This window comes from Ailuropoda melanoleuca, chromosome 5 (genome assembly GCF_002007445.2).
Source record: "Ailuropoda melanoleuca isolate Jingjing chromosome 5, ASM200744v2, whole genome shotgun sequence".
Taxonomy (NCBI): Eukaryota; Metazoa; Chordata; class Mammalia; order Carnivora; family Ursidae; genus Ailuropoda; species Ailuropoda melanoleuca.
Window position 1 is genome coordinate 77,357,265 of NC_048222.1, and position 25,812 is coordinate 77,383,076.

Consider the following 25,812-nt stretch of genomic DNA (forward strand, 5'->3'; position numbering starts at 1 on the left):
GGGTTAGGGGTAGGGAGGGATGAATAAGTGAATCCCAGGGGTTTTCAGGGCAGTGAAACTGTTCTGCATAATACTGTAATGGTGGATACTTGTCATTATACATTTATCAAAACTTTTAGAATGCATAACTCAAAGAATGAACCCTAGTATAAACAAACCATGGACTTTAATTATTAATAATGTATCAATATTGGCTCATCAATGGTAGCAAATGCACCTCACTAATGCAAGATATTAATAATAAGGGAAATTTAGGGGTAGGGACAAAGGGATATACGGAAACTCTCTATACTTTCTGCTCAATTTTTCTACCAACCTACAATTGCTCTAAAAAGTAAATTATATTAATTTAAAGATGAGAGAGAGAGGTTGTATGGCTCTTGGGCTCAGGACTACAAGATTTCTTGAATATACTTATGATGTTCACCTTTAGGGAGCATGGTCCTCAATGAGCATAAGCCATCATGGACATACAAGGCATACAAGGTCAACATAATGGGGGGGGACCAGATGGATCACCCACTGACCACTTTCTCCATTTTCTCTTTCCACTTGTGCCTTTTCACACCTTACATGTTGCATTCCCCTGCTAGAGTGTGAGCTCTATGAAAGCAAAGTAGACTTGGTCTATTTTGTTAATTGCTGTATCATTAATGTCTGGAACTCTGCCTGAACACAGTAGATACTCAGTAAATAATTATAGAATTAATAAGTAAGTCAATATAACCACATGTCCACTTATTCACCAAATATATCTCAAGTTGCTCTGATATATTATCCCAGGAGCTGTAGAGGAAATACGTATTATAAAACATAGTCTTTATATTTAAGGGACTTAGAATTTATTGGAAATTCTGATTCTAAAGTACAGTTTTAGGCAATACACGGCCATCATTGTGGGGGTCACAGTCTAGTACTATCTGCCTGATGTCCTGATATACCTCTGATTGCATAAAATGTCTGCCAGTGCCTGGCAAATGGAGGTCCCCATAAATGTTTAGCAACTCCCCATTCTAAAATTGCCTACCAACAAACAGATTATTAAACCCTATTTTCATGGCAGAATCCCACCATATTGGCCCCACCCTTGATAAATAACAGTAATGACAATGTATTTTTAATTGCACAGAATCTTAAAGTTTACAAGTATAAGGTACTTTCATATATATAAAACATAACAAATTATATATATTTACTATATGTATCTCTATATATTACATATAATATACATATATCATATACTATTATATTACCTGAATTTCCAGCCCTGGATATTAAGACTGATAGGGAATTACCTATTCGGGATCTAGAACTATTTCAAGAGGCGAAGAAGCACTAAGAGTGTCAGGCACTGTGCTGAGTGCTTCATGTGTCTCCCTCATGTGTCCCTCACAATGGGATGCTAAAAGGGAGGTGTTATCTCCAAGCTGCTGAGAGGGAACTAAAGGTCTGAGGAATTAATACACATTGAGCTAATAAGCAGCAAGTCTGGGATTAAAATTCAGGTCACTCTGATTTCAAAGATCAGATTCTTTGCAGAGACTGATGTATTGGCTCTAATCTAACTGATCTAATGGCTCTAAAATCTAGAGGTTCCAGGACTTCTTCTAAGGAATGAGGATTAGAATTTGAATTGTGTGCCAGAGGCCAATTCAATGGCATAGTCATGGTTCTACTTCCTTTCTAAGTGGTAAGCTGTCTCCAATATCCTCCAAGACGGCCCCTAAGTGCTTAGTGTGCACTAGGCACTTTAAATGTATTCTCTCATCTACTTTTCATTACAATTATATGATCTTGATAGTAGTATTTTACAGATGAAGTGACTGAGAGAAAAGCTAAGTAACTTGCCTAATTTCATACAGTTTAGGAGAGGCTAAGCTGACACTGAACCCAGATTTTTTGCATCACCTAAATGCTAGAGCCTCTACAGTGAATGGTTTTTCTCAAGGTCTCAGTTTATACTAGTCAATATTAGTATTAGCTTTAGTTTTAGTATTGGTATTAGTTTTATTCCGTATTAGTTAGCTCAGACTGCCATAACAAAACACATAAACAAAATGTTTTCTCCCAGTTCTGGAGGCTGGAGGTCTGCAATCAGAGTTCCAGTATGGTTGCGCTCCATCTGTGCTACAGACTGAATGTTTGCCTTCCTCCAAAATCCACATGTTGAACCCCTAATCCCCAATGTGATATGTGGAGATGGGGCCCCTTTGGAAGGTAAATAGGTCAGGGAGGTAGAGCCCTCATGATGGGATTAGTTCTTTTATAGGAAAAGACACAAGAGAGCTTGTTTCCTCTTTCTCTGTTCTCTGCCATTTAAAGATTCAAGAAGATGGTCATCTATGAATCAGGAGCTGGGTCTTCACCAGACACCACATCTGTGAGCACCTTGACCTCAGACTTCCAGCATCCAAACTGTGATAAATTTCCGTTGTTTAAGCCAGAAGGTGCATGTTATTTTTGTTATAGTAGCCCAAAGGGACTTCACCTTCATGACCTCATTGAAACTTAATCACCTCCCAAAGTCCCCACCTCCAAATACTTTGAAATTTAGGGCTCAATATGTGAATTTTGAGGGGACGCAGTTCAGCCCATAGAAACTACCCTTGGCTTAATCTCAGTATCCCTTGCTGTAATACCAGGCATTCTTTTTCCACCCCATTTTTTTGTGGAGCCAAGAATAGCCACTTAAGTCAGGCTCAATGTTGCACTGAGCCAGACCTGGAGCCTGACTCATTAGGCATTTACAGTCTTAAAAGAATCAACTCAGATTATTAACAGGGGGAGACTATTGCCTTTTATTTCTTTCCTGCTTTATTCTAAAAGGGAAGAGTAACAAGTTAGCTTCTGTTGTTGGAATAACAACAAGGGCATTTTCTGGCAGTCAGTTCATGAGGAAATTTGCCTTGTAATGGGAGCTTCAGAGGCTCACTCAGCATCAATGGCATCCACGGTATGAATTAGCCTCCTCTCAACATTTACAAATGTTATTGTAATTATTGCAGCTAAAATGAATACAGCATGGCCTACTTCTTCATTTAAAATTTAGCTATAGCAGGGTATCCCTAACCCTGGGGACAGAATAGGCCCCAGTGCCCCACAATCTCACAGGAGTAATATTCCATTGTATGTATATACCACCCCTTCTTTATCCATTCATCTGTCGATAGACATCTGGGCACAACAGTGCAGTGGGAGACCTAGCCCATCCAGCACAGCGTTAATACAAGCTCGGTGGCAGCTTCTCTATGAACCTGCAAAAGCCCTTTTCCCTACCCTGCCAGCCAGTGGCTTCTAGATTGACTTCCGGCTCCTCCAGACTTCCCTCAGTGCAGAACATGTCCCCACCCATCTCCTGCCTTCCCTCCACAAAGGACAACAAAGGACCTGCAATGCAGCAACTTGCTACCTCTCCAGTCCCAGATCTTTGGCTCCCTCAACGCCCCCCCCACCCAGAGCTGCCAATTCCTCCCTTTCTTCCCAGTGCCAGTGATCCCAAGGGAAGCCAAGGTCCTGTAGCACCAGGAGTAGGTCTGTCCTGCCAACTGAGGACTCTGGCTCAGATGCTATTGGACTTCAGCAATGGTCTGGCAAAGAATCCAGTGCTGGCAATGTGCAACAAGAAATTCTACTGAAGGAATGGCTAAAATTAACAACTCAGGAAACAACAGATGTTGGTGATGATGCAGAGAAAGGGGAACCCTCTTACACTGTTGGTGGGAGTGCAAACTGGTGCAGTCACTCCTCAAAGCAGTATGGAGGTTCCTCAAAAAGTTAAAAATAGAGCTACCCTAGGATCCAACAATTACACTACTAGGAATTTTTCCAAAGCATGCAAACACAGTGATTTGAAGGGGCACATGCACCCCAATGTTTATGCAGCAATGTCCACAGTTGCCAAAATATGGAAAGAGCCCAGATTCCATCGACAGATGAATGGATAAAGAAAAGATGGTATATATGCAATGGAATATTACTCAGCCATCAAAAATAATGAAATCTTGCCATTTGCAGTGACGTGGATGGAACTAGAGGGTATTATGCTAAGTGGAATAAGTCAGAGAAAGACAAATACCATATGATTTCACTCATATGTGGAATTTAAGAAATGAAACAGATGAACATAGGGGAAGGGAAGGGAAAATAAAATAAGATAAAAACAGAGAGGAAAGAAAATCATAAGAGACTCTTAACTCTAGGAAACAAACTGAGGGCTACTAGAAGGGAGGTGGAGCGGGGGATGGGGTAACTGGGTGGTGGACATTAAGGAGGGCACTTGATGTAATGAGCATGGAACTTATAAATCACTAAATTCTACCCCCGAAACTAATAATACTGTAAATGTTTACTAAATTGAATTTAAATAAAAAATTTTTTAAAAAATAAATTCTCTTAAAGGAAAGACATGTGACCGAGAAACCATTTTGCAATCCTAGGAGCAGAGTCTGCTGGCCCTCAGGCAGGCAGGCAGGCAGGGAGTTCTCATCCTAGAATGGTAGTACTGGAAAGAAACCAAAAGATTATCTTGTCCAACCTTTGCCTTACACAGAGAAGAAATCCCAGGAAAGAAGAGGTCAGGAAGTGACAGGTTGTACAGTTAAACAGAGCAATACCCAGCTGTCCTAAGCCTATGGCCAGGGTATTTCCCCTACAATTTAAAGAGCCACAGAGACCAGACCAGGCAGGGAGAGGCCAGGCCAACACACACACACACACAGACATGCAGCACCCTGGGCCATATGGGAAATCAAGTTCCCTGCGTCCAGCTCCATATGCTTCCCTAACCTCTCTCTGCAGAGTTTTTTTTTTCCTCCCTTCTTACTTCCTCCTGGCTTTCAAATGAAAAGCTTAAATCTGGGTTAAAAATTGGCTTCCCTGGACTTTCCTCAGGAGATGAAATTGCTTTGAGACTTGGCTCTCTTTAGTAGAATTGACCATTTCGCTAATTTGCTGTTAGCATAAGGCTTGGGAGGGGCGAGAGAAAAAGCAAGAAGCCCACTTCCAGAGCCCATTACCTCTCTCTCTCTCTCTTTCTCTCTGCTTCTTTCTCCTTCTTTCTCTGTCTCGCTATCTCTCTGTTTTCAAATGGGCCTGATTTGGGCTTCATATCACCCTCTAATCCACTTCAAACAGCTTAAGCCCCACACTGGCATCAATGAAGTTCTTACTAACAAATTTAACTCTGGCTCCATTGTTCACCTTTGAAGGAGTGCTTCCTGTTCTAAATTCCAGGCTATTGTGCTGTCTGTGTCTTTTTATATAAAGTCCTGGGTTTGTTAACACTTTTAGTATCCTACGCAGTTAAAGCCTGGATGATGGAATGAAGATGGGCAATGATAGGCCCTGGGCTGATGCAAATTGTAACTGAAAAGTTATTAGACTGAAAGAGTCAGGAAGAATATAAGAAAAAATCTTCTGCATAAATTGGGGCAGTGCTGCTCTGCCAGGAATGCTACTATTTACCAAAGTGAAACCACATATGTGAATTTTAGTGCTGGCCAATGCTATCACCCCACACCAGCCTTCTTTCTCAAAAGGGCCACATAGTAATCATAGCTAACATTACTGAGCACTTAATGTGTGGCAAGAACTGTTGAGTGCTTTACATGCAGTATCTCCAGTTTTCATAGCAACTCTATCCTGGAGGGTAGGGTTATAATGTCTTGTTATAACAGATGAGTTAACTGAGGCTTCAGGATTTTAAGAAACTAGGTTTGACTCACAGAGCCAACAGTGGTAGGTCTCAGCTTTGAGAACCCAGTTATTCTGACAAAATGGGCTAAACCCTGACTCTGTAAGCTTTCTTTATATAAATCCTGAGCTCCAGGACCTGAGGAAAGGCTGAGGAAGATGCTCTGGACCTAGGATGGTTAGCACATGCCAACGTGAAGAAGCAAATAAAAAAGTGATGCACTATTTTGTCATTCCATTTCAAGCTGTGGGCTCTAGCACTACCTCTGTCCTCTCTGCAAAACAGTTTCCATATATCTAAATGAAAGAATCTAGTTGGAGGGTCTCCCTTCCACCCCAGTAGTTTCCATTTCTGGTCAAGGAAGGAGTAAGATAAAAATAATATTAGGCAGGAGCATGGAGCTGGCCATATCTTCACTGCTACCCCAGGCCACTTCATTCAGCTACATAAAGTGGATAAGAACTCCACACGAAAATTAGCAAACCAAAACATAAAGAGTTTCTCCTACTTCACATATTTAAAAATATTAAAGTGTAGAAAGCATTCAGTAACAAGGTTTCCTTTTTTTTTTCTTCATACTCATTGTTGATTAATTCCGTGTTTTCCCAGCAGCAGTAGTACAATATCACTCAAAATGCAGATGGGAGGACACAGCAGGGAAAGCATGAACAAGGAGCTCATGTCTCAGGGATCTGATGACTACAAGCTTTTTTCTCATAGTTACTCTGATGTCAGAGAAGCCCTGGTGGGTGTGAATAGCCTGGTAAAACAAAATTATCTGCCCAGGACCTCTTAACCTTCTGGATACATAATCTTACTAATCTCACAGGATCAACACCTAGCTGGTTTACATGGAATAGGGACAGCTAGACAAAATGGCTGTCGTGTTGGCAGCAACATGGAGACTTTATAATGATACCACAAACTGGACGTTGGGGCTCTCCAGTAGACAGGTCACAAAGGACTTCTATTGCTCAGTGCTTCCAGGGAGCCCTCAGAAGATGGGAAGTTTGATGACCTGATTTCCCAGCTCATGAATGTTTGAAATTGGGTTTAGGGAGGTAAATGGAAATCTGTGATCTCTAAATGGAAGGTCTGCATTTTAGGGCAGTGTTTCCCACCTGAGATGATTGGAATCATGAGCATTTGTCCTGGTTGTCATAGAATCATGGTCTGTTGATTTTGCCAACAGAATAGACAAGCCTCTTTTGTCATGCATAATGAAGACACCATAATCTCCCACCCTTGGAGGTGGAGAGTCTCAAAGTGGTGAAGCATAGATACAATGTAAGGAAAGATTTAATGGAGCTGCAAAGAGCTGAGGAGCTCCAGGGTAAGGAGGGAAATGGAGTGAGCACACTGGATGTATCACAACATAATTATAAATTCATTGAAATTCATTCATTTGTTTATTCATTCATTCATTGATTCTCTGACTCAGCACTACTATTCTGTGTCAGTCACTATAAAAGGTTCTGAGGCCACAGCAGAGAATGATATAGGTGCCATCAACCCCTGTCCTCATAAAGCTCACAGTCCAGACAAGGGTACAGAGAAAGAGGGAAACAGCAGGCAGACAATTAAGTCTGTTGTGATGAGTGCTGGAAGGAGAAATGGAGGGTGTGGTGGTGCTATCTAACCTTGAGAGAGATTGTATCAAGAAGACACAATCCCACTCTGCCACTGCAGCACCCACCGTCCCCTAATTTGTTTCTCCAATGTGTCTTGACCATACCTTCTATTCTTTTGCCTCCCACTTACTCTTGGCAGTGCACCCTGCGTACTTTATCTCCCTCAAACATGTCAGGCACTCTGTCACTCAGAGCCTTTGCACTTACTGTTACTCTACCTGGAACACTCTCCCTAGACAAGCTGAGTGGTTTGCCCTTCATCTTCTCCAGTCCTTGACACAAATATTGTCTCATAAGGCCTCCCTGGCCACTCTACTTAAATTGCTAAGAGCCCACTCCCTATTTCCTTTCCTGTTTTACTTTTCTCATGGGTACTTTTCACCATCTGCCATGTGTATGTATTGACCTACTTATCTTGTTGGCTGTTTATCTATCCCCCCTAAGCATAAAGCTCTATGAGAGTAGGGATTTTGTCTATTTTGCTTACTGCTGAGTCCTTAACACCTAGAACTGTGGTTGGTATATACACAATAACTATTTGCTGAATAAATGTTGGTTTAAGGAAAATTAAATAATAAGTAGGGGTTATCCTTGCAAAGATACTGAGGGTTGACAAAGTGGAGGTGAAGGGTTGTGGAGGTGGAGGAGTACAGGCAGAAGGAATAACAAGGGCCAAGGTCTGGAAGTGGAAAAAGTGTGGTACATATGAGAACGTGCTCTGCTCTGTACTGTTCTGCTCTGACTGGCTGAAAGGCAGAGTTTGCCAGAATGGAAAAGCTTGAGGCAAGAAATGAGACATAAAGTTGAACTGAGGCCAGATTGGTACCTTGTTACAGAATTTGGACTTAATCCTCTGGTAAATGGGTAAATAGTGAGGATATATTATTTTAGTTTATATTTTATACATAATTATTTTGTTAAAATATTTTGAATATAAACATAAAATTGTCAGATTTATGTTATGGGAAGATCACTTTGTATACACATGACAAGTGAACTAAAGGAGAGCATGAAGGTCAGGGAGGCCAATTAGGAGGCCATTGCAGAGGTTCTGGCAAGACAAGACGGCAGCATAGACTAAGGTGGTGTCAGAAATGCAGCAACATGAGTCTGGGTTCAAGGGACATTCAGGACACAGAATTGTTAAGCCTAATCATATATTGGCCAAGAGGTGTGAGACATGGGGAAGAGCCTACATTCTATCATGGACCTTGGGTTAGATAGCAATGGTACTCATTGAGTCAAGTCAGAAGAAGAAACATTGAAACGAGACAGAGTCAGATTGAAGTCTCAGTGTGGCATTCCAGTGGAAATGGCTGGTAGAAGTCTGATCACAGTGGTGAGCAGTTCTAAGAGAGAGTTATAGGCTGGAGACAAATATTTGAGAATCAGTACACACACAGAGAATAAAGTCCTGAGAGTAAGTAAGACCATCCAGGGAGCAAAGGACTCACCCTAGACTACACCTTAGGGTTGGGCCTGAGGGATGTTTCCCAGAGAACCACCAGAGACAGCTACCAGTCAGGAATCACAGGATTCTCAGAGTCAAGATATTTTCGTATGGTAGCAAAGTCTGGCACTGTTGTGTGAGAAGCCAGAGTTGAATAGAATGAAGAATTTGAGGCAGGTAAAAAGTATTGACCTTGACCTTGGAGAGACATAATCCTGACTTCAAATCTTGAGTCCTACTAATTATGCCCTTAACAGCTCCATGTCCCAGGTTCTTGATGGAAAAATAAGGATCATCATGCTTTCTTCATATGGATACCACTTGACTTGAATGAGAAAATGGAAATACAAAGGTGCAGGGTTTGAGCCTTTGCAAGTTTACTCAGCAATTCATTTAGTAAATATTTGCTGCACACAAATGATGTGCCAGGCACCAGGAAGGCCATGACGTGGTTGAACAGAACTGAATGGTTCCTGGCTAGGCTGATGACCCCAGACAAGAGTGTGATGTGAGAAACGATTTGCCTTCACTTTCTGGATATTCTAAGAGTGGTGCTTGTGCTGCTCCTAGATTCCATCAGTCCCTTTTCCAGTCCTCCCATAGTGCAGCACACCATACATTTTCCTGGCCACCTCTGTCCTAGGAGCCAAATTCTCTAACTTCTTGGCCTGACCCTACCCCCTTTTTTCAAAGCCAAACTAAGCGATGGAATGAATCTACTTATTATAATTCAGCCTTGTGAGGCAGGGTTTTTGTGGGTTTTTTTTTTCCAATTGATTAAATAGGCATTTATTCCAAGGACATAATGCTATGAAGAAACTCACTGAGGCCAGCTTGGGAGTGGGAGAAAACTGTTGCCCCTCACTCAAAGGGGAATGGGACCTCAGCACTTCTCTGCATGTCAGCCTTTCAAGGAAGTTTGGGGCAGAGCTCATGAGTGAGTTCTGTGAGCCCAGGGGTTTTTGTTTGATGTATTCACTGCTGTTTACCTAGTACCTTGTTTTGGGGATAGGGTAGGCACCCAACAAATTCTTAAATCACTGAATGTCTTATCCATGTCAAGGCATTAAAGAACTGAAAACTCAGATAGTTTGCCTAGCAACCAAGGAGTGAGAAAGCTGAGTAATCAGTACTGGGATCAAGAAGTCAGTCAAAGGAGGTGCTCTGAAAGGGGACCCTCCAACCCCTGACAAACATAGCTGCTTTCTACTTGTGGGCAATGTCTGTCTGTGCACCCAGACTGAGCCAAGTGTAGTAAAGGCAAAGCAGGACCAGTGAGAGTTAGATGGCTAGAGAGAGTCATGACTGCCCATGATTTCCTCTCTCTACTTATTCCTCCTTGCTTCACTAAACACTTGGATAACAGTCTGTGAGTCCCCAGGTTGTGCTCTCTGACTTCCACTTACTTCTTAGGAGACAGCATCATCTCTCTCTCAGACAATTAAGAGCTTACTCTGGGAAGGACCACAGGTTGGAGAACAGGAGCAAGGCTGACCTGGCACACTGGATAGAAATTCAGTTCTGCCGCTGACCAGCTGTGTGACCCAGAGCAGCACACAACTGCTCTGGACCTCAGTTTCTCAAATCTAGAAAGGCAAAGGGTTGCTTTGAGAATTAACTAACATTGAATGTTTGACAGTGAATATGAAGTCTGATTGCTAGAACGACATAGGGCTTCATCAATACGTGTACCGGTAATCTGTAGCTGCTAATTTTTGCAAAATTATTTCATTGGTATCTGACTCTTTCTATGCTGTAAAGCCAATAGAATACAGCATTCAAGACAGCTGTATTTTTGTCTGACATAAAATAGGTATTCAATGAATATGTTAAAGGATTAAATGAGTGAATAAATGAATGGATGGCACTTTTCTAATTTTACCTCTTATTGCTCCCTCACCCAGACTCTTTGACCCAGAAACACTGTCTTCTTACTGCTCCATGTTCATATATAGTTCAAGGCTACCTCCATGATTACATTTCCCATGAACCAAAAAAATAAATATCTAATATGTTCCTATATTGTGTTCAGGAATTTGGGGGGTCCACAGGGAATAAAAAGAACAATAACATGTAGTCCTATCCCCCAAAATTATAATTTGGTTGGGGTGAGAAGTGTCAAGTGAACAAGGCAAACAGTAAGTGTTGGAGGAGGAGAGCTAAGGTGAATGGGAGATTCTTGAAGGTTGTGGTATTTGAGCTGGATCTAGAAAGACATATGGCCTGAGTCTCCCCAAACAAATGTTACCTTAAAATGAGACTTTCTTTCTTTGGTCACCTAATTGTCCCTAAAATAGTCGAAGACTGCCAGCTTTAAATATAAAGCTAAGTAGTCCAATTTAGTGATAATACACAGTTTGAATTTATAAATTATGTCAGAGTCTACTCACTGCCTGCCCAATATCTATTTTTGCTTTTTTTCTTTAGTGGTAGAAACACAGTTCTCTTTGATGGTGACAATGTGCCTGAGTAAAAGTACTCAATTTTCCACACTTCCTCCCAGGCAAGAGTATCTATATGACATAGTTCTGGACAAAAAGAAAAAGCATAAGTTACTGGCTGGAGCTTTTAAGTGGAGGTAATATTCAAAATAAGTAACAACCAATTAAAAAGCATACCTAGTGCAAACTGTGGTAAATATAGCTCTCTTTCCAGGAAAGTTCTATAAAAGGAACAGTCTCAATGTCATAAGCTTTGCCACTTTGCTCTTTCCTTCTTCCTGCCTGGAACATGATCCAATACCTGAAGGTACAGCAGTAATTTTTCAATTACAAAGACAAAAGCTGAAGATGCTAATAACTGATAGTGCAGGAAGAGAGAGAAGCCCGGGTCTTAAATGACCTTCTTGACCGTCAGCTGCACCTGAAAACTGCCTATTTTCAGAGCACATATGTTGAATTTGATAAAGTAATCCCTTACCTATCTAAGCCACTCTCAGTCACATTTTCTGTTGTTTTCACTTGAGTGGAATTCTAACTGATACAGTCATCAGACAATGTTTAAGTGTAAGAGTGTGGTTGACTTTTGTTCTGAATATTGTAAAAAGATCTGTGACTTACTTGGGCTTGGATGCTCAGTTCCCCAATGTCTGGCTTGTCTCAATAAAGTAATCCCAACACCCAGATGACCACAAAACAGAGGACCCAATTGAGCCCAGCATACACCTAGTCTGTGTTGTCACTGATGCATTTTCTTTTTTTCTTCTTTTTCTTTTTTTAGTAGTTAGTGAATTAATGAATGGTGCATTTTATTTTTTTAGTAATAATTTTTTATTATGATATGTTAGTCACCATACAGTACATCCTTAGTTTTTGATGTAGTGTTCCATGATTCACTGTTGCATATAACCACCCAGTGCTCCATGCAATATGTGCCCTCCTTAATACGCATCACTGGCCTATCCTAATCCCCCACCCCCTCCTCTCTGAAGCCCTGAGTTTGTTTCCCAGAGTCCATAGTCTCTCCTGGTTCATTCCCCCTTCTCTTGACCCCCCTTCATTCTTTCCTTCCTTCTCCTACTGAACTCTCTGCTATTCCTTATGTTCCATAAATGAGTGAAACCATATGATAATAGTCTTTCTCTGCTTGACTTATTTCACTTAGCTTAATCTTCTGCAGTCCCATCCATGTTGCTGCAAATGTTGGACAATCATTCTTTCTGATGGCTGAGTAATATTCCATTGTATATATGGACCACATATTCTTAATCCATTCATCTGTTGAAGGGCATCTCAGTTCCTTCCATAATTTAGCTATTGTGGACAAAGCTGCTATGAACGTTGGGGTGCATATGGCCCTTCTCTTCACTACATTTGTATCTTTGGGGTAAATACCTAATAGTGCTGGATCAAAGGGTAGGTCTATTTTTAACTGTTTAAGGGACCTGCACACTGTATTCCGAAGTGGCTGCACCAACTTGCATTCCCATCAACAGTGTAAGAGGGTTCCCCTTTCTCCATATCCTCTCCAACATTTGTTGTTTCTTGCCTTGTCAATTTTTGCCATTCTAACTTGTGTAAGGTGGTATCTCAATGTGGTTTTTATTTGAATTTCCCTGATGGCTAATGATTTTGAACATTGTTTCATGTATCTGTTAGACATTTGTATGTCTTCATTGGAAAAGTGTCTGTTCATATTCTGCCCATTTTTTGATTTGATTATTTGTTTCTCATGTATTGAGTTTGAGAGGTTCTTTGTAGATCTTGGATACCACTATTTAATTGTAGTGTCATTTGCAAACATCTTCTCCCATTCTGTCAGCTGCCTCTTCATTTTTTTTGACTGTTTCCTTGGCTGTGCAGAAGATTTTATCTTGATGAAGTCCCACAAGTTCATTTTTAATTTTGTTTCTCTTGCCTTTGGAGATGTGTCTTGAAAAAAGTTGCTGTGGCCAATATCAAAGAGCTTACAACCTAAATTGTTCTCTATGATTTTGATGGATTCCTGTCTCACATCGAGGTCTTCCATCCATTTGGAGTTTATCTTTGTGTATGGTGTGAGAGAGTGGTCAAGTTTCATTGTTTTGCATATAGCTGTCCAATTTTCCCAGCACCATTTATTGAAGAGACTGTCTTTTTTTCCACTGGATGTTTTTTCCTGCTTTATCAAAGATTAGTTGCCCATAGAGCCGAGGGTCCATTTCTAGGTTCTCTATTCTGTGCCATTGGTCTATGTGTCTGTTTTTGTGCCAGTACCGTGCTGTCTTTGTGATCACAGCTTTGTAGTATAGCTTGAAATCAGACAACGTAATGCCCCCAGCTTTGTTCTCCCTTTTCAACAATTCCTTGGTGATTCGGGCCTTTTCTGGTTCCACACAAATTTAAGGGCTGCTTGTTCCAGCTCATTGAAAAGCTTCATTCGTATTTTGATCGGGATGACATTGAAAGTGTAGATTGCTCTGGGTAGTATAGTAACTATGTTTATTCTTCTGATCCATGAGCATGGAATATTTTTCCATCTTTTTGTGTCTTCTTCAATGTCTTTCAAGAGTAATTTGTAGTTTCGAGAATATAAATCCTTTACCTCTTTGGTTAAGTTAATTCCCAGCTATCATATGATTTTGGTGCTATTGTAAATGGAATGGATTCCCTAAGTTCTCTTTCTTCAGTCTCATTGTTTGTGTATAGAAAAACAATGATTTCTGAGCCTTGATTTTATATTCCACCACATTACTGAATTGCTCTATAAGTTCTAGTAATTTGGGGATGGAGTCTTTTGGGTTTTCCATATAGAGTATCATGTCATCTGCGAAGAGAGACAGTTTGACTTCTTCGCTGATTTGGATACTTTTATCCCTTTTTGTTGTCTGATTGCTGTTGCAAGGACTTCTAGTATTATGTTGAATAATAATGGCGAGAGTGGGCATCCTCGTCGTGCTCCTGATCCTAAGGGAAAGTCTTCCAGCTTTTCGACATTGAGAATGATATTTGCTATAGACTTTTCATAGCTGGTTTTTATGAAATTGAGGAATGTACCCTCTATCCCTGCACACTGAAGGGTTTTAATCAGAAGAGGATGTTGTACTTCGTCCAATGTTTTTCCTGCATCAATTGAGAGGATCATATGGTTCTTGACTCTTTTCTTGTTGATATAATCTATCACACTGACCGATTTGCGAATGTTGAACCACTCCTGCATCCCAGAGATGAATCTCACTTGGTCATGATGGATAATCCTGTACTGTTGTATCCTATTAGCTATGATCTTGTTGAGAATTTTGGCATCCACATTCATCAGGGATATCAGTCTATAATTCTCCTTTTTGATGAGGTCTTTTCCTTGTTTTGAGGATCAAGGTAATACTGGCCTCATAGAATGAGATTGGTAGTTTTCCGTCTGCTTCTATTTTTTGAAACAGCTTCAGGAGAATAGGTATTATTTCTTCTTTGAGTGTTTGGTAGAATTCCCTGGGGAATCTGTCAGGCCCTGGACTCTTGTTTTTGGAGAGGTTTTTGATCACTACTTCAATCTCTTCATAATTAATCAGTCTGTTTAAATAATCAATTTCTTCCTGTTTCAGTCTTGGTAGTTTATAGGTTCAAGGAAGGCATCCATTTCTTCCACGTTGTTTAATTTATTGGCATAAAGTTGTTGATAAATTTTCTAATGATCCTTCCTATTTCATTGGTGTCGGTCGTGATTTCTCCCCTTTCATTCATAATTTTATTAATTTGGGTCCTTTCTCTATTCTTTTGAATAAGTCTGGCCAGTGGCTTATCAATCTTATTTATACTTTCAAAGAACCAGCTTCTAGTCCTGTTGATCTGCTCTACTGTACTCCTGGTTTCTAATTCATTGATCTCTGCTCTAATCTTGATCACCTGCCTTCTCGAGCATGGGTTAAGCCTGTTCTTCTGTTCTAGCTCCAGCTTCCTGAGGTGAGAATATAAAAACTGCATTTTAGATTTTTCTATTCTTTGGAATGAGGCTTTTTTGGCTATGTCTTTTCCCATTAAGATTGCCTTTGCAGTGTACCATAGGTTTTGGACTGATGTGTTTTCATTCTCATTGGTCTCCATAAATTGCTTAATCTAATTTTTAATTCCCTGGCTTACCCAATCATTTTTGAGCAGGATGGTTCTTAGTTTCCAAGTGTTTGAGTTTCTTCCAAATTTTATCTTGTGATTGAGTTCCAGTTTCAAAGTATTGCGGTCTGAGAATATGCACAGAATAATCTCAGTCTTTTGGTATCAGTTGAGACCTGTTTTGTGACCCAGTATATGGTCTATTCTGGACAAATTTCCATGTGCATTCGAAAAGAATGAGTGTTCTGTTGTTCTGGGGTGTAGTGTTCTGTATATATCTATGAGGTCCATGTGGTCCAGTATGTCTTTCAAAGCTCTTGTTTCCTTGTTGATATTCTGCTTAGGTAATCTGTCTATTGCTGAGAGTGGAATGTTGAGGTCCCTTACTATTAACGTATTTTTATCTGTATGTCTCTTTATACTGGTTAAAAGTTGGCTTAGGTATCTAGCTGCTCCCCTGTTGGGGGCATAGATATTTATAATTGTCATATCCACTTGTTGGATACATCCTTTAAGAATAATATAGTGTCCTTCTGTATCTCTAGCTACAGTCTTTAGTTTAAAATCTAATCTGTCTGATATGAGAATTCCTACCCCAGCTTTCTTTTGATGTCCGTTGGCGTGAAAAATGGTTCTCCATCCATTCACTTTCAGTATGGATATACCTTTAGGTTCAAAATGGATGGGTCATGTCTTTTTACCCAATCTGCAACCCTGTGGCATTTTATGGGAGCATTTAGGCCATTCACATTGAGAGTGATTATTGAGAGATACGATTTTAATGATGTCATGTTGCCTGTGAAGTGTTTGTTTCTGTAGATTGTAAATTTCTGTTCTGTATCACTCTTGGGGCCTTTTTACTTTTATAGAACCCCCTCTTAATAGTTCTTGTAGGGCTGGCTTTGTGGTCACATATTCTTTCAGTTTCTGCTGGTCTTCGAAGGTCCTTGCCTTTCCATCAATTCTGAATGACAGCCTTGCTGGATAAAGGATCCTTGGCTGCATGTTCTTCTCAGAGCTCTGAATATGCCTTGCCAACCTTTCCTGGCTTGCCAGGTCTCTATAGACAGGTCTGACATTATTCTGATGTGACTCCCTCTGTAGGTGAGGATTCTCTTCCCCCTGACCACTTTCAAGGTTGTATCCTTGGATCTAATATTTGCGAATTGCACTATTATGTGATGTGGTGTAGGTCTGTTCTCATTGATCTTGGGAGGGGTCCTCTCTGCCTCTTGGACATGAATGCTTGTTTCCTTTGCCAGTTTAGGGAAGTTCTCACTACAATTTGTTAAATATCTCTTCTAGACCTCTCTCTTTCTCCACTCCCTCAGAGATGCTGATGATTCTGACATTGGAACGTTTCATTGAGTCAGTAATCTACCGTATTCTACATTCTTGAGATTAGATTTTTTTGAGCCAAGTTTCTGTTTTAACTTTCTCTTCTACCATCCCATCCTCCAATTCACTAATTTGTTCTTCAGCCTCATTTACTCTGGCTCTCAGAGCATCCAGTTTAGACTGCATTTGATTCATAGCATTTTTAATTTCTTCCAGATTCCCTCTCATTTCCGTCCTTAGAGATTCGATATTCTTAATATTTTCATTAATATTTTTTCAAGCCTACACATCATCTTGACCATTGCTACTCTGAACTCCATTTCTGATAATTTGGTTAAATCCATATCCATCAGTTCTGTGGCAGAGGCCACAGTCTCTGTCTCCTTTCTTTGCTGAAGATTCCTCCTCCTCGTCATTCTGATGAGGAGAGGTTGTGGGGTTACACAGAGCCTAAATATTGACGAGTGCCCAGGCAGTATGCACTTGTTTTATAGGGACCTTAGCGATGTGGGCTTCTTAATTTTTCAGCCTGTCTTCTGGGGGAGGGGACTGCTGTGCTGATATTCAGNACTCAGGCAACCCTGTTTGGGTAGAGTCTCCGTGTCCCCTGCAAGGGGGGCATGGGGATGGAAACAATGTGAGCTGGTATTTCTGGGCTTTTGTTCTCTGGTGGCTTTCCCTGGTGGTTTTCTGTGACTCTTCTGAGAGTCAGAGCAGCAGTGGCCGTATCCTAGCCTTTGTCTCAGAACAGAGAGATCTCAGTCCACTCTCCACTGAGCTGTCTTGGCCACTTTAATTCTTTTTCTGTTGGTGTTGCTAAAAACCCTACAGCATCCCGGGATGTCCGCCCCACAGCAGCTGTCCCAGCCCTCACTTCCAGGGCCGGCACGTCTCTGTCTTTTGTGCTTCTAACACCACCAGCCGCCCCGGGTTCCCACGCGTGCTCCCAAGCTCCTGGCTTCAGTCTAGATCAAGTGTGTGCTCCAGAGCTCTGATTTTTATTCTGGCCGCATGCACACTCCTGAGCTCCCGGTTTAAGGCCGGTTCCAGTGAGCACTCTGGAGCTCCAGTTTTCAGTCTGATCGCATGCGCATTCCTGGGCTCACGGTCTCATTCTGCTTTCTCCTTGGAACCAGTCAGTGAGTCCAGCCTGCTCCCCAGCGCAGGTAGCTACTGCTTCCCGGTGCCCTAGCACGGCGGCTCCCTCCCCCTTCCGTTTATCTTCCAATATCTGTGCACGGATTCACGGCTCCTCACTTTGTACCTCAATACTCAGCACTGGAGATGTTTGTTTGTAGAGATCCAGATGTATCTTCCTGCATCTCAGGCTGATTTCATGGGTATTCAGGATGATCTGGTGGATATCCAGCTCAATTCAGGGGATCAGCTGAAAAAAGGTCCCCTACTCCTCCGCCATCTTTTTCCCTCCCCACTGATGCATTTTCTAAGTGCGCACTGACAAGGGCATAATCCTGTCCCAATAAGACAAGGAAAAATATCATTTCATTGGTGAGCTGCAGACTATCAGAATAAACCTCTTCTTTACTTTCAGGATGTGCCAAATCCTGCCTTGAACAGTGAGAAATTATAACATTTAACTTTCTTCTTGGTTAGAAACCTGTTTTTTTCTCCACTGGATCTTAAAAGGCCAGGAAGTGGCTTGTTTGACTTTATTGTGTTCTTCCTATTCTTTGTGAGTCCATGTCTCTGTGCAAGACCTATTTAGTTGAGGATAAACCAACATAGTTAGAGAGTCAGTTCTGGAACTGGAAATCATTCTCAGTTCAATTCTTATTCAGGGGAAAAGTTCAGGGGGCTGAGAAAAGGAACAGGCACTTGATGGTCAGTAGCTAAAAGCATAGAGGCAGGGAAAGATTTGGATTTCTCCATGGGACCTTAAGTAGAGCAGATTTCAAGGGTAGAAAGGACACTATGGGGGATTTGATGAAACAGCTGGGAAGATAAGGTAGGTGCACTGTTGTATGCTGAGCCAAAAAGACTGGGTTTTATCACATAGTAATGAAGAAAAGACAAGTTAAAATTATAGAATTTTTCTCAGGTTTTAAAATGCTTTCACATATTTAGGGTCATATGATCCCCACAACAATCACTGGTATAATACCAGTTTCTCTTATCTTTGTTTGAGGGAAAAGACCTAAAGAAACTTGTCCAATGACCCACCACTAGAAATAGTAGCTTGAGACTCAAAACTGGGTTTTTAGGTTCTTAATTCAGTGTTTTTTCTCTGTTGAGAATGGGAAAGACATAATTTGTGTAACCATGCATTTATTTAGGGAGTAGGAGGCAAGTGTAGAGGCAGTTGTGACCAACAAGGGTGCTTTTGTAATAGTTCAGTGTAGGTAAAAGGGGATGAATTAAACTTGTGTCAAGAATGTGACAAAAGAAGGAGAGAGAGTTCAAGATGACAGTGTACAAAGATCCCATACACACCTTCTCCCAAAGACAGCAAACCTACAACCATATTTGGAAAAATTCCCTCTGAAGTGGAGCTAGAAACTAGATGAACAGAGTCTTCACAGCAAGGAACAGCACCAGGATGGATAGAAGAGACAGAGATACAATCTCTTTAAGGGAAAAAAACACACCCAGGCACAGCATTCCACAGTCAGGAGGGATCTCAGTAGTACAGAATTTCCCCTGAGGAGCAAGAGATTCCAGCTCTATGTCAAGCACCCAACCCTTAGATCCTGCACAGGAGAGGCTGGAAGTATCACACTCCCAAAGTTCAAACTATATACTACAAAGCCATAGTTATCAAGACAGTATGGTACCAACACAAAAACAGACACATATCAATAGAACAGAATAGAGAACACAGAAACAAAACCACACTTATATGATCAATTAGTCTATAACAAAGTAGGCAAGAATATACAATGGAGAAAAAACCATCTTTTCAATAAATGGTATTGGGAAAACTGGACAGCTACATGAAAAAGAATAAAACAGGACCACTTTCTTACTCTACCTACAAAAATAAACCCAAAATGAATTTAAAACTTAAATATAGGACATTAAACCATAAAATTCCTAGAAGAAACCATAGGCAATAGGCCCTTCGATGTTTTTTTGGATCTGTCTCTTCAGGTAAGGACAACAAAAGCAAAAAGAAATAAATGGGACCACATCAAACTAAACAGCTTTTTCACAATGATGGAAACCATTAACAACATGAAAAGGCAACCTACTGAATAGTAGAACATATTCATAAATGATATATCTGATAAGGGGTTAACACCCAAAATATATAAGGAACTCACACAACATAATATCAAAACAAACAAATTAAAAATGTACTTAATAGACACTTGTAAAAGATTAAAAGAAGACTTAAACAGACTTTTTTTTTCAAAAAAAAAAAAAAGATATACAGATGGTCAATAAGCACATGAAAATATGCTCAACATCACTAACCATCAGAAAAATACAAACCAAAACCACAATGAGATATTACCTAAAACTTGTCAGAATACCCATTATCAAAAAGAGAAGAAATTTTTTTGAAAAAAGACAAGAAATAACAAGTGCTGCTAAGAATGTGGAGAAAAGGGAACCCTTTTGTGTTGTTAGTGGAAATATAAATTGGTACAGCCAATATGGAAAACAGAATGGAGGTTCCTCAAAAAAATTAAAAATAGAACTACCATATGATCCAACAATTTCACTTCTTGATATTTATCTGAAGAAAACAAAAATACTAATTTAAAAAAAATATCTGTAAGCCCATGTTCATTGCAGCATTATTTACAATAGTCAAGATATAGAAGCAACCAAAATGTCCATTGATAGATGAATGGATAAAGAAAAGTGTGTGTACACACACACACACACACACACACACACACAATATGGGATATTAACTCAGCCATTAAAAAAGAAGAAGAAGAAATCTTATCATTTGTAACAGCATGGATTGACCTAGAGGGTATTATGCTAAGTGAAATAAGTCCAACAGAAAAAAACAAATACCATATGATTTCACTTATATGTGGAATCTAAAACACAAAACAAATGAACAAACAAAATAAACAGAAACTGACTCATATATAAAGAGAACAAACTGATGGTTGCCAGAGGGGGGAGGAGGTTGGGGTTGGATGAAATAGGTAAAAGGGTTTGGGAGGTACAATCTTTCAGTTATAAAATAAATAAGACACAGGAGGATAATGTACAGCATAGGGAATATAGTCAATAATATCTTAATAATTTTGAATGGTGACAGATAATAATTTAGAGTTATTGTGGTGACCATTTTTCAATGTATGTAAATATTAAATCACTATGTTCTACACCCGAAATTGATACAATATTATATGTCAATTATTCTTCAATTAAAAAAAAAGAATGTAATGAAAGAGAGGAAAAAGGCAAGAGTTCTGGCAGGGAGGAATCAGCAATTCAGGGGAAATTTTCTTACTCAATTCCACTCAACGAAATCTCCAGATGGACCAATGTTCTTTATCTTTTCTGTAAAACAAAATAGTTGATGCCTATGGCAAAGTGAATGCTCGTGATGAGTAGATAACTGACTGTCTGGTTCACTGTGCCTTATGCTCCTACCAGATGAATTTGTTGCTCAACCTGTTTATTCCAGTTATTCTTGTTATTGTAATGATATAACTTAATTAAATATTATAAGTATTATTGTTGTTATATAAACCAACAAGTCAAATGTTTCAGGAACAGTCAATAAAGATGAGTCACTAAAATGAACAATTTAGATTCCCTTGCAAAGTCTTTTTTTTTTAAAGATTTTATTTATTTGACAGAGATAGAGACAGCCAGCGAGAGAGGGAACACAAGCAGGGGAAGTGGAGAGGAAGAAGCAGGCTCATAGTGGTGGAGCCTGATGTGTGGCTCGATCCCATAACATTGGGATCACGCCCTGAGCCGAAGGCAGACGCTTAACCACTGTGCCACCCAGGCGCCCCCCCCCTTGCAAAGTCTTTAGTGCTTGCTCTGCTTTAAAGAAATCTGAAAATCGTAGCTCATGTATTAAAGATATGGTTTATGTTTTTCACATAAACATACAACTTTTTCAGTTTTCGTAGAAATCCAACATATTCATTCTCAAAGAAAGGCCTTGATCCTATATCAAAAGATTGAATTTCTTTCATCAAAATAAAGTTTCAAGTATGTAAGTAACATTTCTCAATTTTAATTGATTCTTTTTTCAATTAATTGGCTATCGATTATGATCCTGTGGGACAAGAGGGCTTCTCCTATAGTTAGAATCACAGAAAGCTGAAAAGGACTTTAGAAATCAACTGGGGCGCCTGGGTGGCTCAGTCGTTAAGCATCTGCTTTCAGCTCAGGGCGTGATCCCGGCGTTCTGGGATCGAGCCCCACATCAGGCTCCTCTGCTGGGAGCCTGCTTCTTCCTCTCCCACTCCCCCTGGCTGTGTTCCCTGTCTCACTGGCTGTCTCNAGAAAAGAAAAGAAAAGAAAAGAAAAGAAAAGAAAAGAAAAGAAAAGAAAAGAAAAGAAAAGAAAAGAAAAGAAAAGAAAAAAAAAAAAAAGAAAAGAAAAGAAAAGAAAAGAAAAGAAAAAAGAAAAGAAAAGAAATCAACTAACCTAGGGCTTCTGTAACTTTTGTGCATATCAGAATCAGCTGAAGGGTTTGGAAAAACAGAAATTGTTGGGCCTTAGCCAAGATTTCTGATTCTATGGTTCTGGAGTGGGGCCTGAGAATCTGCCTTCCTAACACGTTTTCAGGTGAAGCTGACATTGGTGGGCCAGGGACCACACTTGGAGAACCACTGAACCCACCCATCGCTGAGGAAGTTCTAAGTTTTGGTGATAGATAAGAGTTCCTTCAAGTGCACATGGTGCGCTAACAGAAAAGCTGAGACCAGCACCCAGGTACACTGGATGTCAGTGCAGAGATCCACTGCATTCTGCTGTCCAAATTGAAAGTATATTTATGATAGATTATGGATAGCCACAATTTTCTCGACACTTTTTCTTTCCATCTACAACTCCTCCCATGATCTGGGCTGGTTCTGTGATTGCCTGACCAGTAGCATATGCAGAAGTGATGCTTCACCTGATTTAAGACTCAGTCTTGAGACAGCTCTGGCTTCCACTTACTGATGCTTGGAACTTTTGTTCTGGGAGCTCTGAGTTCCCATTTAAGAACTCTGACCACCTTGAAGCCACCACGCTGGAGAGGCCATGCATAGGCACTCTGGTTGATAGTTCTAACTGAGCCCAATCTTCCAGCCATCCCCAAAAGAAGATAGACATAAGAGCAAACAATCTTGCATTTTCCAGACTTGCCAACATTCCACTGAATACTAGTAATTGACCTCTGTTGATACCATGTGAGACAGAATAATAATCACTTGGCGCACATTCCTGAACCACAAAATCATGAGACATATTAAAATGGTTGTTGTTTTAAGCCACTAAATTCTGGGGTAGTTCGTTACACAGCCATAGATAAGTGGAACAATACTGAAAAGACAAAAGCTGTGAAGATCTGGGGTTCTATTTGCAGGCTGAACTTAAGATAAAAACAATCTGTGTGAAATATAACAATGAGTGACTGATTACAGAGAGGCATCAGTGCAAGTGAGAAGGCAAACTTGACTAGATTTTTTGCTTGAAGACTATGAGTATACTTGGGGATATGTACCACTTATGTACCATAAGTGCCATGAGGCAGGGCTAATTTTTAGATATCTGGGGAGTAGAGAGGTTGATGTGGGTAGTGAAATCGTGAGTTACAGTTTTAGACACTTTGGGTCCCCCAGCCAGAATGTCTAATCTCCCACCCCCATTCCCTGAAATCTCTGGGGGACCCTCTAAATTTGCACATCTGGACTTTCATGCTGCTCATTTCCCACCCACATGCTTCTCCCTAAATTCTGGTAGCTCTTCTCATCTGGGTAGCTCATTTCTGCACTGCTTCATGGACTGTTTTGCATTACCAGTTTATTTTTTCATATGATTCCCCCAAATGCAGTTGTAAACTCATGATGAACACAATTTGCCTTTTACCTTCTCAATGCTGAATGCAGTCCTGTGGACACAACAGTGTCCCTGAAACTCCTGCCAAGTGGAAATTTTGTAGATTGGCTCATGTTACAACAGCAGGAAATGAAAGGGAGAGGTTGGAATGGGAGCACCAAGGGTTGGGATCTTCTCAATGCTAATGTTGTGCTTAGTGGCAGCCTCTGAAGTAGATCTCTGAAGGTGACTATTTTGAAAAACAGCACTCATCTCACTATGCTACATTTTGGGCTGTTTATAAAAATGCCTCTTTCACATGTGGCTGTAAACATACATACCTTTAAATCCTTACTATGTTATCTATTTGGCAATTCAGTTAAATTTTTCTTGTTTCAATTCTCAGAATTCGAACCTAAGTTCAAATTTCAAACCAAGTCTTCTTTCTACCACCTTGATATTGACAATCCCATAGGACCCTAAGAGCCTTTTTAACGCTATTAAATTAGTCAGTCAGCAAATGTTTTTGATCTCCCTACTTTATCAAGCACTGTCCTTTGGATAAAACAAGAGAAATACAATGTTCTGTAGAGGATTGAAAAGAAGAAAGTGTACATCCAACCAAGGCTCAAGTCAGGCCGTGCTTCATAGAGGATGTGGTATTGAAACTAACCCACAAAACTGAATAAAATTTAGCAGACGGAAATGATGGGGGTAGGGATCTGAAGGTCCAAGGGGCATTTATCCTTAGGTCAAAGAGATGTGAGGTAATTAAGGTTAGCTGGAGCATAGAGCCTATGTAGAAATGTGGGTTGGGGCAGTTTACATGAGGCCTTGGATACCAGGGCTTCAAGTCTGGCTTGAATTTTGTAAAAACTGAGTTTTGAGGGTTAGAGAGATAAGATTTTATTCAAATTTTATATTATCCATAGTCCCTAACATTATGCTTTACATGTGGTAGGCAATTATTAAATATTTGTTCATTGATCGATGAACTGCCAAAGCCATTTAGTTGCACTGCTGGTGTCTGAATCTTTTAGAAACTTAATTCTCCCCTTTTTTTCTTCTCCAGTGTTCAGGCAACATTTATTCTAGGAAATGGCTCTAGCTTTAAAGACAAAGGAGAAGAAAAATTCCCAGCAACACAGAGATCGTCAAAGCAGAACCATTTTTAAGTGAAATGATTTCTCCCTACCCAAACTTTACCGCAAGTCCCCATTAAAGAACTGCAGAGGCCCAGCACAAAAGAACTATAAGTTATGAGACTCCAGACATCAGGGACAGAGAGCCACAATTCCCATGGGAGTTTGCTGTACATTTCTTCTTGCAAAGCATCCAAAGCAGATTGAAACCCTGGCTGAGAAACTTGTGGAGAGAGAGAGCTGAGGCAAAGGGCAAAGGCATTAAATAATATATAGATTTTCACAAAAGATCATTTCTGCTTAAATAGCTGACTACTCATGCTGGTGGCCAGGTTCAGGAAGGATGGAGGCTGGCACTGCTGACAATGAAAGGTATAAGGCTGGTGCAATCAATAGTGGCACAATTACCATGTTTAATGGGATTTTAAATGCCCCAAATTGAAAGTCCAAATTTTTAGGAGGGCTGTATGGTAAAAACAATTTATCCTTGCTTTATTAATCCGCATGAAAGCACTTCTCTCTGCTTTAAGATATAATCATCTATCTAGTAGTAGAAGTTAAAATTCCAGACATGCCCACCCCAGCCCAGGAATACTTTCTTACCTCCAAGATTTCAGAAACAAGGTCTTCAATGAGATCCCCCACCATGCAGGAGCTCCCATTCTCCCCCTTCCTCAAGAACACCATCCCCACTAATCCACCAGTACTAGTGCATTTCCCCTGAATGGGCCAGCATAGGGAGAGGAGGACCACAGACAGCACCCATACCAGCAGCATGATTTGATTCAGCCTTGCAAATAACTACTTGCCCATTCACCCAAGGCAAACATTGATTTATGCTGAATGTTAAGTGAGTGGGAAAGAATGATGACTCACTTTCACTGCATGACCTTTCTACTTTCATAAGGAGAAAGCACACAGCTTAAAAAGAAAAGCAATTTGTCTTCTGCTGATTTTCTTTGTATTAAGTCTGAATTTCTCTGCCTAATGTTCAAGGGCCTACCTTCCAATGCATGCCCTACCACTCGCTGAGTCTACACTTTGGTGTCCTCTTCCACCTCCA

The 25,812-nt window shown here is 40.4% G+C and overlaps 1 long non-coding RNA gene across 1 annotated transcript in view; it reads right to left on the reverse strand.

Annotated features, from left to right (window-relative positions):
- The window catches only part of LOC117802238, a 37,069-nt gene extending 11,573 nt beyond the window's left edge, over positions 1–25,496 (reverse strand). Inside the window, exon 1 of the long non-coding RNA XR_004625307.1 lies at positions 25,353–25,496. This is a non-coding gene — a long non-coding RNA (uncharacterized LOC117802238). The remainder of the gene's footprint in view (positions 1–25,352) is intronic.
- Positions 25,497–25,812: the final 316 nt, after the last annotated feature.